Raw genomic sequence first — 14,538 nt, 5'->3', positions numbered from 1 at the left:
ATCCTAATATAAATATAATATATAGATATATATCTATATACGGATATATATGAAGATATATATCTATTATCTATGTATATATCTGTATGTATATATACATATATGTATCTATATAGAATATATATCTATATAGATATATTGTACATATAACATACATATAGATATATAGCGATCGTATATTATATAGATAGATATATAGGTACCTATCTATATAGAAATATATCTATAATATACGATCGCTATATATCTATATGTATGTTATATGTACAATATATCTATCGTATATATTTATATAGATATATATCTCTATATAGATATGTATATGTATAAATATACATACAGATATATATAGATAGGTACCTATCTATATAGATATATCATATATATAACATATATATAGATATATAGCGATCGTATATATAGATATATTTGTGTATATGTATACATACAGATATATGTATGTGTATGTATATGTAAAATATCTATATATATATAGATATATATATATCTTCAGTAAAATACACCTTCAGTAAATTTTGCTTCCACCTTCTGCTGGCTAACGTATATACATGTATGTATATATACATATATACATGTATATACATACACATATACATATGTATATATGAATGTATGTGTATGTATATACATATATGTATATATATAAATAGATATATATCTTGTATCTCTCAATTATACATATATATACAAATTATATATATTATATATTGTATTATATATATATACACACGCATATATTGAGAGAGAGAGAGAGATGAGATACAGAGTCTTGACTTTGTTCAGAGTCTGGAGATTTTACTGAGGATGGTGGTCTGATATATGTGCCCTCTCAGGCATCGAGGAACTGATTGGAACAAAGACAAGGGCGCGGTGTTATTCCTTGGAGCCAAGGGGCCTTGGTGTCCAGATGTCTAGCTCTGGTGGTCTGGAATAAATAAATAAATAAATAAATAAATAAATAAATAAAAGCTTTATCTGGTCATACTCACCTAGTCCTTCTTTAGATGTTGTTTTTTCTAGAGAATCATTAATTTCTTGTCCCTTACAAGGAAGACATAGATTACATGCATTATGTATGGTGTATGTGAGGGGTTCAGGCATGTGTACCTTCTATGTATATAGTGAAGTGGGGGTACAGATCTTAGCAAGAATAGAAGCTAGAAAAGAAGCAACGGAAAAAACAATTTTCCTAAATGTCTCAGAATTTACTTGTACCCTTTCCATGCTCTCTGACCAATATGTTGGATATTCTGTCCATTGATCTAGCTGTGGATAACTGCTAATTCTTACCAATCAGCTATTGTGAACAACAAACAGAAATGGTCATTTCTGAAATATTTGAAAGCTGGGACTCATTGCACCCCCCCCAAAAAATCATTAAATTACCACTTATACGTATTAAATGCAGCTAAAGGTAAATGTATTTTAGACAGTCTACTAATCTCTGGACTGTTGGATTTTATAATTATTTATTTTGGTCAACATAATGACGACTTTAGTTCTGGTATGACCAAATGCACCAGTTAGGATTTTGCCCTGAGCTTTGCATGATGGAATATAAATTGTATAATTAAAGCCTGTTTTTTCACTTGAAAACACTTGAAATGCATTGGCTAAGAAAAATATCCTCAATACAATGGGTCATGTTTTCTTTATCCTTTAAGTCAGTGTTTTTTACAATTTTCTCCAGCAAAGAAACCCCTCCCCTTTAGAGGAAGAGGAAGAGACAAGTCTCAACTCCAATCTAAAGGTGTCTGGGAAAATGAATTCAAATAAGGAAGAAGGGTATTTTTTTTAAAGTTATTGTCTTGGGATAACCCTGGGGTGGCTCAGTTTGTTAGACTTTCCACTCATGACCTCCTTTCCACTCAGGTTATGATCCAGGGCTCCTGGGATAGAGTCCTCAGGCTTCCTGTTCAGCAGGGAGTCTGCTTCTGTCTCTCCACCCGCACCTCCCCCCACAGCAACCTTTCTCCCCACCCCCACTCATGCTCTCTCTCTCTCTCAAATAAATAAAATCTTTTTTTTTTTTTTAAAAAAGCTCTTGTTTTTGTTTAAAATCTCTTGTTATTTTACTCCATAATACACATGAATAAAATGGACACTGCTTGAAAATCAAGTCATCGTTTTATTCCTGAAGCCTCAACTACCCTTGGGGTCCTCTTACTCTTGACCTCAATAAATAAAGCATAAACACATTCTCCAAGTCGTGCACAATCCTAACACCATTCAGAATTAACAAAACAAAGCACACACATTTTACTTAAGACTGGGATAAGAGGGGCACCAGACTGTCTCAGAAGAGCATGTGAATCTTGATCTCTGGGTTATGAATTCAAGCCCCATGATGGGTGCAGAGGTTATTTAAAAAGTAAATAAACTTCAAAAAATATTGGTGTAGGAGACACTTTGTTTTTATGTACTCTGTCCTTAAACATTTCTAGATAGAGGAGCAGCTCCAACTTTTTTTTTCTAAAATTCAGTGAAAATGCAGAAAAGATTAGCAGGTGAATTTGAAACAGAAGCAAAATCCTGTGGCCATTTGTATTTTCGCAATAGCAAATAAACTACCAGCTGAGAGCTTTCCTGTAGTGCCAATTTGAATTACTTGTTAAGTACCACCAACAATCCCTGGTAAATTATCACATTAACTCTGGAATTATTGCTAAATTGTTAGGTATGAGAATAACATTATGGTCACTCTTAAGAAGTCTTGCTTTGTTAGAGCTCCATGCAGTGAATCCATATAGTGCTGATTTGTGCTAAGAGTAATTTGATGCCTGGGATTTGATTTTTAAACTTCTGATCCTCCACCACTCCCTCCACCAAAATAATGTGTATGGGCGGGGGGAGATAAAAATGGAGTAAATGAAACAAGAAAAGAAAATGTTCTTATTGGAAATAGGTTAAAAAAAAAAAAACCCAAAAAACAAAAACCACAGAACTCCCCTCTACTTTTGTAGAGTTATTATTCTTCATAATAAAAACTATCAAGTTATCAAGCTGAGCCATGTAATTCACTAAAATCTACTGAGAAAAAAATAAGATCAGATTAATATCCAATATTTAAGTGAAAATAACATACAATACAGCTTTCCCTGTATGTTTCCTGAAATAAAGATTCTGTGTTCAACCAAAGTATTTTCTGGATCTTGGGTTTGGCCTTGTTTTTGTTTTTAAACCAATCACTGCTATTAAGCAATATTCAAAATGTTAATTATTCATGAGTTCAGAATCCCATGTTATAAAATAACTATAATTGCAAACCACCATGCTCAAATCTCTACAGAGACTGAGGACATTTGTCACTGGAATGTAAAATCACACTTTGTGTGACTAACAAAGACGCTGCTAATGTTGAGAGATGCCCCAAGTTCCTTATTTGCATGCCTGAGTGCTCTGCCTTGCAGTATTTCTTTCTTCCAATCACTGGTTCCATGAGACCAAGTCTATATCCTCCCAAGTGTGGACTTCACGGCTTTACTTAATTGCTTTATCACTATGGTTGGATATTTGTCTATCTGTAATCTCCAAATGTTCAAGCATGAAGTAGTTTTCCTTCAGCAATAAAAGAGAATGTTATACTATATGCATAATCTGTTCAGATTATCTTAAACCTTTATTTTTATTTTTTTTATTTTTTAGAGAGGGAGAAGTGTGGGGGTGGGGCAGAGACAGAATCTAATGAAGGCTCCAAGCCCAGTGCAGAGTCCAATGCAGGGCTCTATCTCATGACCTTGAGATCATGACCTGAACTGAAATCAAGAGTCAGATGCTTAACTGACTGAGCCACTCAAGCACCCCTGTTCATTTTTTTTTTTTTAAGAGTATTTCTTGAAGCTAACAACAAAGTAAAACTAAATGATGAGTAATGCCTCATATGGGGATGTCCCCAGTCTTAGCACCTGTTAATGGACAAGTTAGAGCAGCAACTGGTTTCAGGAACAAGGACTGTGGTAACATCTGCTTTAGCAGCAAATGGAAGCAAACACCTGGCTAAATCATGCTTAAGGTTCAGGATGGGAGTCTTGACTGGTTCAGTTGGTAGAGCATGCAACCCTTGATCCCTGGGTTGTGAGTTTGAGCCCCACCTTGGGTGTAGAGATTACTTAAAATAAAAATAAAATCTTAAAAAATTATGTACACACACATCACATAGGTTCAGGATGACCTTGGGCTCTGTTGATCTAGGTGGGGAAATCCTTCCCATACAAGGCAGACAAGTTCCCCAGGTTTGATGAAGCTCCACATCATACGAAGGGAAAAAGGGCAAGGCTCACAGGAAGACTGTTCTGTGGTCTGTCCTTAGGTTGGGATCCCCCTGAAGCAGACCCAGGGACAAGAATTCTAATACTGGGGAGACATTTCCAGAAAGCTTGTGCACTTAGGAGAGTAGGGGATGGGAGACTGGGCTGGCCTGTCACAGAGCAGGAAAGTGGTGTGGCCAAGTGTGGCTGCATCCACTGGGGACTCTGGAGACAGGGAATCTCAACAGAGAGGTGTTAGGGCAGGGTGGGAACTGATTAACAAGTTCCTCAGGTTTAATGATAATTGTGATTTGCTAAAGCTTCAAAAACTCAAGTCGCTTGGTGCTCCGTTCATTGAATATTTTGATTAAAGATTGATTTTGAACAAAACACAACCAAAATTTTATTTTTTTAAAAGATTTTATTTATTTATTTGACAGAGAGAGAGACAGCAAGAGAGGGAACACAAGCAGGGGCAGCTGGAGAGGGAGAAGTAGGCCTCCCGTAGAGCAGGGAGCCCAGTGCAGGGCTCGATCCCAGGACCCTGGGATCATGACCTGAGCCAAAGGCAGATGCTTAATGACTGAGCCACCTAGGTGCCCCACAACCAAAATTTTAAACAATTCATTTACAAAAGTGAATAGAGACACTTAATTTGATTTACAATGTAGTTTTGTGAAGGCTCCAACATCTCTAAAATCTGAGCATTAAACTTTGAATGAGAAATCAGCAAATTTAAAAGGACAGTCATTTGGGGGCACCTGAGTGGCCCAGGTGGTTGGCTCTTCAGATTCTTGGTTTCAGCTCAGGTCCTGATCTCAGGATCAAGGGATTAAGCCCCAGTTGGGCTCCAAGCTCAGTGCAGAGTCTTCTTGAGATTCTCTCTCCCTCTCACCCCTCCTGCTCATGCTCTCTCTCTCTAAAATAAACAAATAAATAAACCTTTAAAAGGATAGTCATTCGATCTAAACAAAAAGTCATTTTCATGGAGTGATCTGTAAATTGCACGTTCTGTGGGTGTCCATGTTGAAGGGCAATCTCAGGATGTAGGCTTCTCAAAACACCGACTTATTTTTGGAGTGGACCTTGCTGCTCTCTCAGCATATTTCTATTGTTTTTGGTGGGGGGTGTGGGAGGACCAGTGACAGCACCGGATGTGATGTGGGCCTGGAGAGAACGGTCAACAATTCCTGAGATGTTTTCAGTGCAAAAGGTGTTTTTATTAAAGCTTGGAAACAGGACCTCTGAGCAGAAAAACCAGCCCTGGGGATTGTGAGGAGCTTGATTATATACTTTTAAACTGGGGAGGAGTGGAGATAAAAGAAATTTCCAAAAGGATTTTCACATGTCAAAGAAGACTTACAGGATCCCGGAGGCCTGGTTATTGTCCAGCTAAGATTGCTTTCTGCCTCTAGCATAGCATTAACATTAAGACCGTTGTGAGTTCCTTGAGGAATGTCACCCTCTGCCTGTCTCGAGTATTTGTCAATGGGCTGCAGATTGTAAAGAAATTTAATATTTTCTACATTTCTTTTCCCTTGGTTCTCCTCACCAATCTATATGAATATGTATGTAATATATGTTGATGTGTTATATATGAAAATCACTTCAGAAGCATATTTAACATAGTTGTGATTGCTAACATGTTCATTGTTTACTCTGTCCACTGAAATAGATCACAGAGTTTGGATGAGATACATTGGATTTAATAGTTGGTGTATTCAAGTTTTATGACCTGGGTATTGTATTACAAGGAAGAATCAGTTGCATCTGTGTTGCCTCTTCTCCATTCCTCACGGAGGCAAGCTTGAATCACCTTAAAAAAAAAAAAAAAAACCCAAAATATTTTATTGCTTTATTTGACACAGAAAGAGAAAGCGAGTGCACAAGCAGGGGGGTGGCAGAGAGAGAAGGAGAAGTAGGTTCCCCACTGAGCAAGGAGCCCAGTATGGGGCTCCATCCCAGATCTTCCAACCTCTGGATCGTGACCTGAGTCAAGGACAGATGCTTAACCCACTGAGCCATCCAGGTGCTCCTTGAATCACTTAAAAAAATGGTGTGACTGCTGGTTACAGAGACTTAAAGTAACAGCAACTTCATTAACAAAGGGGCCTATTTTTCACTCTTATAAAGTGACTTCCAGAGCCTTGCAGCTCAGAGACTGTCGATGTCCTAGGGTCCTCTTCTTTGTGCTCTGCCTGCCTTAGTTCTTATTCTCCCGGTTGTAAAGATGGCCACCATTCCCTGTTATAGGCAGGGGGTGAGGGAAGAGGCAGGGAGAAAGGTTGCCTCCTGGCCAAGTGAGCCCCCTTAAAGACTCTCCCAAAGGCCCTCAAAGCCTCTGTCTCCACGTCATTGGCCACCACTGGTGGGAAGGCTGGGCTGTGCCAGTTTTCTTTAGAAGCTAAGCACGTGATGGCTCCAATATGAGAGGGGTACGGTGACTGGGGAGGAAAGCTGGAAGAGGTATGAGGGAGCCAATCAGTGGTTCCTGATGCACTGCCCTCCCCAGAGAGCCCAGGATATTCAGAGGATCTCTCTCGAATTCCTACTGTTGTCAACCCCGGGGCAGAGGGTATCTGGATCAAGGGTTTAGAAAATTCATGTTGTCACATTTTTCATACTGTTCTCTGAGGAAACATAAGGATCTGGAGAGTTGGCTTCAAGAGTTTCACAGACAATAAATTATTTCCTACTGAAAGTGAAGATTTAATGTTCTTGTGAGACAATTCTGTCATTTTTATAAGTTTTATACCAATGATTCCCGATTCAAGGAACCTTAGTGTTTCTGTGATTTTTTTCGTAGCACCAATAGGCCAAAAGAAATACCTAGGGGCTCCTCTTACAAAGTAGCCAGGCCCAAATAACTTAAAGATTTATGTTCTAACAACTTAGTGGTGATTTGAAAAACATACATAAACTGAAAGGAATAGTATTTTTTATTGTTAGATGGCCATGATTACTTAGTAATGGGACATGTATACCTGTTGGGCACTGCACAACTTCTCAGATTTTGGAATCCGATTTTGACCCCACCATGCTCATGGTTTTCCTGTGATGCTTGCTTTTTAACAAGCTAATGTTTAAAGAGTAACCTTTCTAAAGATAATGACATCAACTAAAGGAATGTAGTACAATCTGCTGCTAAAACAGCAAACTATCTGAAGCTACTGGCCCACGGAGCATAGGACAAAAGACTGGTATTTTGGTGCATGCTTCTTGAGATTTTACACCCTCCATAGCACCCCTAGGGGCTTGTGGTGGCTCACCAGGGCTTCATGCACAGCTGGAAACCATGACTTTCACATACAGAATGCTACCTGAGATCCGGAGTGACCCACAGCACCTGGTCAGCTTGGCTGGACTGAGAACACAGAGGTGAGGTTAACATGATGAAGCCATGAATGCGCCTATGTGCATATCAAACCTTTTTTTTTTTTTTTTCCTTTCCAAACAAGATTTCCAAAACTTGTAAGACAACCCTGAAGCTGGATAGTCACTGCATTTGTCACTGTCGCCATGAAGGTCTGGGCAGCACTGTGTGAGAGAGGACATGCCACAGAAGGAGAAGGACAGGCCTCAGCAGACAAAAGCAGGGACTTACATATACGTTGTTATTTCACTGGGAAGGGATGGAGGATTCTCCCTGTAAGTAGCAGCTGCTTATGACAAATATTTGGTATATTCGCTTGACCAAGGGCAGAATTTCATTCTGGGATTTCTTTTTATAACGTGGAAAGACATCGCCCTTCTCTTTACTTCAAATATCACGTGAAATTCTCTTTATGGGTAAATTATTTCAAGGTATGTTTTGTGATGCTTCCAGCTCTTCTCTCTCTTCAGGTAATGGGGAGGTTTTAGGCTCATGAGATAATTATTGTGGGATATCTGTGGGAAAAACTGAATATTTCTCCTCATAAAGCCCTTTATAAGTGACTGTCTATGTAACTCCCTCCCGGAAATCAAAGCTGACCTGGCCATGTTTGCTTTGAATGAAAGTTCACTCATCACTGGCCTCACCGGGCATTGACCTCAAAACTTTTTTAATTTATTATTATTTTTAAAGATTTTATTTTTAAGCAATCTCTATACCCAACCTGGGGCTCAAACTCACAACCCCAAAATCAAGGGTTACCCTGAACTTGGAACAATTTTAATGGGTGGGGATCTTTTTTATGGGAAGGAAATCTTGCAACAGTTGTGTTGTACTCTTCAACCTCTCTGAGAAATGTGCCTAAGGCAGTGACTGAGGCAGAGTTGCTGAAGAGAGAGAGGCTGAGAGAGAGAGAGAGACAGAGAGAGACAGCAGGTGACTGGTGGTGCTGAGAATGCCCAGGGGGACAATTTCCTTCCCGGAGCCTTGTGAGAGAGTGAGGTGGCTGGCTCCATGCTACCATGGAACATGGCAGATGCAGACCTTTCTCTAACGAGGCCGCTCTTGCCCAGAAGCCAAACTTGGAGTCGAGAGGAGAAGAAGAGGGCCACTGGGAACTTCAGATAAAAGCTACAGTAAAGGTTGTTAAAGATAGTCTGTTCTCGGTCACCTGTGTGCTATCTACACGTACTGTGCACTTTAGATTTACAGTATCAAAAACTAGATTTTTAGTTTGTTGTGGGACAATAACCCAGAGTAGCCAGCTTCCATTACAGAGGTAATATTACCATATTACTGCATGCCATTTGGTGCGATGGGCATTTTTTTTTTTTTTTTTTTTTTTTATACATTGCATGGGATCTGTGATTTTCTTGAGGCATTTACTGAACAAACCACTAGATAACCAAATGGCTGTTTGGCTGCTTGGTGAGCCTAGAATTAAAATAAAGTTGGTTCTTTGTTGTTGTGTTTTAATTAAGATTGTTTCCATTACGTTGGGTCCCACTTCACTGTGTGATTTCTTGTTTCTGGAAAACTGATATCAGTAACTGAACCCAGGGATCCCTCACTGCAGCACACTGACCCGTGAGACACCCTCCTTAGCCAATTTCAGTCAGGCTCCTCTGGACCCTCCTCCCAACCTTGGGACTTCTGGGTCTGTCTTTGCATCAACCGATTTTTTTTTTTAATTAAAAAAAGTTTTTAGTTTATTTATTTTTAGTAATCTTTACACTCAATGCGGGGTTCAAACTCAGGACCCCTAGAGTAAGAGTTACTTCCTCCTCTGACTAAGCCAGCCAGACATCTCTGCACTGACCAATTTAAAAAAAAGAATTTAATTTCTTTCTTTATTTCACACACACACACACACACACACACACACAAACATGCGCACGTGTGCACACACACAGAAAAAGAGAGAGAGAGAGAAAGAGCAAGCACAAGCAGGGGGAGAAGCAGGCAGAGGGAGAGAGAGAAACAGGCTTCCTGCTGGGCAGGGAGCCCCATGTGGGGCTCAATCCCAGAACACTGAGATCATGACCTGAGCTGAAGGCAAATACTTAATTACTGAGCCACCCAGGTGCCCCTCTTCCCTGACCAATTTTAACAAGAATGTTACAAAGTTAGTTTAGGAAGAATCCCTCACTCTGTATCTGACCAAATCCCTCACCCCTAAAACCCCCAGGTGATGCCTGATCTCCTTGGCTTGTCTTCAACAAGAATCTGGTCAAATTGCTTTAATCAGGAGTATTAACCAGAAAATTACCTCTCGGTAATTTTACCACTATCTCTTCCAGCCTGCTCCTTGGCTACAAATCCCCACTGTACATGTTATATTTGGAACTGAGCTCAGTTTTATACTGAGGTTTCTTTCCCCCTATCACAATAGTTCCTGAATAAAATCTGTTTTTAATGTTACTATTGGGCTCTGGTTTTCTTTAACACATCACATTGACACATTCGTATTCTGAGTCTCTGTTTTTGCTAGAATCCTTGCATTTGCGACCCCATGTCCACCTTTTCCTTCTCCAGTGGTAATATTACAAGGGGTAAATCCATGCCGGGGGCGAGGAAGCTGAGCACCAGAGACATGTCTTCCACAGAGTGAGTTTTAACACAGCAAGTTGGACAAAACCAGATCCTTAATTAGGGAAGAACACAATGTACATTATTACACAGGTCCCCACTGGCCAGAACACAATTGTGACTGGGCCTAGCATAGTGCAGAGGGAGAGGGAGACCTTGGTGTGCAGCTTGGGAACATAGAGGCTTTGTCTGAGCGTCTGGCAGCTCCGTTGGTATCACAATCCTCTGTTTACCACTGAAAGCTGGGCACTGTGTAGGTAAAAATGTGTAAGATGAAGGTCAGAGTCTTGGAGGAGACAGATTTGCTCTGAAAGTGAAGATTGAAAGGCAAATGGGGAACCATTTAGGTTTGTTTCTCTGAGGTTTGATCACCCAATTCATTAGTAAATTCCATCTGACAGTAATTAAATGGTCGTATAGCTATTTATAAAACTTTGCCCCCCATATTTTTACAGGAAACATAGCATTGTTGTCATGAACCTGAAAATCTCTGACTTGTCTTTTATCGTTTTAATAAAAAAACAACTTTCACAACACATATTTTGATACATAATTTCTTCAGAAGCAACTATTGTCTAATTGTGGATATGACTTTATGTACCTTTCAGTTTTTAGGTGAAATGTGGGGATGTCCTTATCTCACCAATGGCTTTCCTAAGGTAACTTTCTTCCATAGATAATTTACTCACTTTATACTAATTTTCAGTAATACCCCTAACAAAACGTTTGCCATACTCTCTAACCCATTGCATGCTTGACTCTCTATGTGCTGATATAAAATGGTATTGTGTCTGACTGCTAGTGAGTCTCAGTTTATTTTTATAGTGATGAAAATGTTATAGAATTAGGTAGTGGTGATGCCTCCACAACCTTGTGAATATACTAAAAATCTCTGAATTTTATACCACAAAATTGTGAATTTTATGGTATGTAGATTATTTTTTAAAAAACCAATTACTTCATTTTTTGTTTAAAAGTGGCAGGTTGGAGCATCTGGGTGGCTCTGTCGGTTGAGTGTCTGACTCTTGATTTTGGTTCAGGTTTTGATCTAAAGTATTGAGAGCGAGATCCATGAGTGGCTCTGTGCTTAGCAGAGAGTGCATTTAAGATTCTCTCTCTCCCAGAGGGCACAGATTGCATGGAGCACTGGATGTGTTGCAAAAAACAATGAATACTGTTACACTGAAAAGAAATAAAAAAATTAAAAATAAAAATATCAGAAATTTGAAAAAAAAAAAAAGATTCTCTCTCTCCTTCTCGCTCTGCCCCTCCCCTTGTTTGCCTGTGTACTCTCTCTCCTTCTCTCTTTAAAATGAATACATCTTTACAAAAAAGTAATATGTTGGGGGTGCCAGGCTGGCTCAGCTGGTGAAGCATGGGAGTCTTAAACTTGGGGTTGTGGGTTTGAGTTCCATGTTGGGTGTAGACATTGCTTAAAAATAAAATCTTTAGGGACACTGAGTGGCTCAGTGGGTTAAGCCTCTGCCTTCAGCTCAGGTTATGGTCTCAGGGTTCTGGGATGGAGCCCTTCATTGGGCTCCCTGCTAAACGGGGAGCCTGCTTCCCCCTCTCTCTCTGCCTGTCTCTCTGCCTACATGTGATTACTGTCAAATAAATAAATAAAATCTTTCAAAAAATAAAATCTTTTAAAAATGCATTTTAAAAAGCAGCAGATTAATTACACATGCTTATTTTATCTATTCTCCCTTCCAAAAAATTATTAAAATTATAGCAGTAAAAAGTATATTTAAAAAAAGTAAAGAACTAAATATTTTATTCCAGAGGGGCAGTAGAGAATTTTTTTCAAGGCTTTAGCCCCCCAGGAAAAGGAGACACTAAAAAGTGAGAGATCATAACACAGTTTTGGGATATAGAGAGTGAGCAGAGGATGGTAAGTGATTTGGCAGAGTTGGGGAAATTCCAATTTAAGTGTTTTCAGGGCTGATGTTCAAAAAAATCAGGCCAAAATATGTGCCACTAGGCATGGTAGGAAGCAGGACAAAGGCCTGGTGAAGCCAACATTCCTAATGGGTTTCAAGCTTCACTGCACCAGCTTGGTCTGGTCCCTGGAAGTTTATTATGGAGAAATTTCCAGACTCACAATCTGTGGAGAGCACAGGAGAGATGGGCAGAGCTTGAAAAGGGGATACATCCACACAGTCATGTGGTCTCTTGTCTCTCTTGATCACAGGATCAGTAGCAAGATGTTCAAACTCCCATACCTTTACTACTCCTTCCAGTCTGGAAAGCAGATTACTCTTCCCTGAAGAAACTGAATGACCCTAGGGGAAAATCTTCCAGCCATTTAGACATTGAGCTCTGGACAGTATGGCTGTCCATCCTCTCAGCAAGCCCTGTGCTTGTACTCAGAGCATCCAGTCACCTCTTGAATGCCTAACAGACAGAAATGGACAGTGAAAGATCACTAGACAAAGGAAAAGGCTTTCAACAAGAAGGAGAGAGATGAAAACAAAAGAAGGATTAAGGAAACTGAGGTAAGCTGACTAACTCGATTCAAGGAACAAAGCTAACAAAGAAGCAAACAAGCAAAACAAGTAAGCAAGGAACCTCCACACAGTGTAATTACTATTTTCTTAGAGTTCAGAGAAAAGACTATGTGCTTTGAAAAAAGGAAAGTCAGCAAATAAGAATGAGGTCTTAGGATTTAAGAATCTGATTCCAAAAGAAAATATAAAATTCAATAGGAGGTATTTGGTGAATAAAATAAGAAAATGTCATAAAAGGCAGAGCTAAAAATCAAAGAATAGGCAGTTTCCTAGAGAGAAGAATGAGGAACAATTTAGAACAATTTAGTTTTCTGTCTTTACTTTTCAATAGCCAACTAATAAAAATTTTCAGACAGAAGCAAGAAAATGAGAGGGAATATATTAATAAAAAAAAAAACAGAAAAAGTACAGGATAGAGTGTTATAATTTTCCAAAGGATAATGATTCACCAAATGCAGATGAAAAAAGACTGATATTGAAAGAATGGGGGAGTTTTAGCACAACTGGGGTAAAATAAGATCTTGGACATTTCCAGAGATTTTCAAAAAATCAGAAAAGAATGGAAATCTGAAAGGTCTAGAACTTCTCAACAACAGCACTAGAGGGAAAAAAAACAATACAGAAAATCAATACAGCCAGAGTTTTGGCTCTTATTTTCAACCCAGAATTCTATACCCAGACAAACAAGCAACCAAGTAGTGAGAATAGAATAAAGCAGTTTTCAGGCATTCAAGCACTCAAAAAGATATACAAATATAGATAGAGATGACAGAGATAGAGATAGAGATAGAGTTAGAGATATATTGTGTGTGCGTGTGTGTGTGTGTGTGTGTGTGTGTCTCCTTTCTAAGGAAGATTAACTAAAAGATGCGCTTCAGAAAAATGAGGGAGAAAACCAAAAATGAGAATGACATGGGATCCAAGGCACAGGTGATCCTTTACAGCAAACCAATGAAAGGAAGCCCCCACCTGCACTGACTTTGAGAGCAACCAGTCTAAAAACAGAACATAAGAACAGAGAATTACAGAAGACAATAGATGGAAATGATTATTCGATATATTAGAATGCTTGAGAAAATTATTGGAATCTGTTGGAATATTTGGGGAAAAAATGAGTGACACATAAATAAAAAACTAAGAAAATTAAAATAAACAAATGAAAGCAAACACAGGACAACTATTAACTCCAGGAAAAACAAAGTTGTAAAGAGAAAGAAAAAAATCACAGTTGATCAGAAGTTTCTGTAGGAAATATTTACATATTTATAGGAATATAGATACTGAGATAACTACATTCAGTGGATGAAGGAGATAAGAGAGCAAAGAGGAGAGAGTAAGAAAACCAAATCCTCATCAAGAAGCCAAAGGCCTTCAGTAAACAAGTATATAAATGGCTGTTTATGTAATTATTTAGCAATGTGGAAATAAATATAGAAAAAACAGCTTAAAAAAAGTTAAGTGTGGTTCCCTTTGGTGAGTGGGATTATGGAATAGGGTGAGGTAGAAAAAGGGCTATTGTTTTTCAACACAAGCCTTTTAAAATGGTGTATAGTTGACACACAAATCTTTTAATAACATTATAAATAACTTCATGCTAGTATTATTTTGATAAATACAAAAACTATTTTAAATAGTACAGGGACTATGGTATATTAGTTTGCTAGGGCAGCAGTAACAAAATACCACAAATGGTGGTCTAAGTAACAGAAATGTATTTTCTCACAGTTCTCAAGGCTAGGATCTGAGATCAAGGTGTCAGCAGGAGTGGTTTCTTCTGAGGCCTGTGAGAGGAGATCTGTAC

Source organism: Mustela lutreola, chromosome 2 (assembly GCF_030435805.1).
Source record: "Mustela lutreola isolate mMusLut2 chromosome 2, mMusLut2.pri, whole genome shotgun sequence".
Classification (NCBI taxonomy): domain Eukaryota; kingdom Metazoa; phylum Chordata; class Mammalia; order Carnivora; family Mustelidae; genus Mustela; species Mustela lutreola.
The sequence above is the reverse complement of the archived record's forward strand: the minus strand, read 5'-3'. Positions refer to the sequence as shown.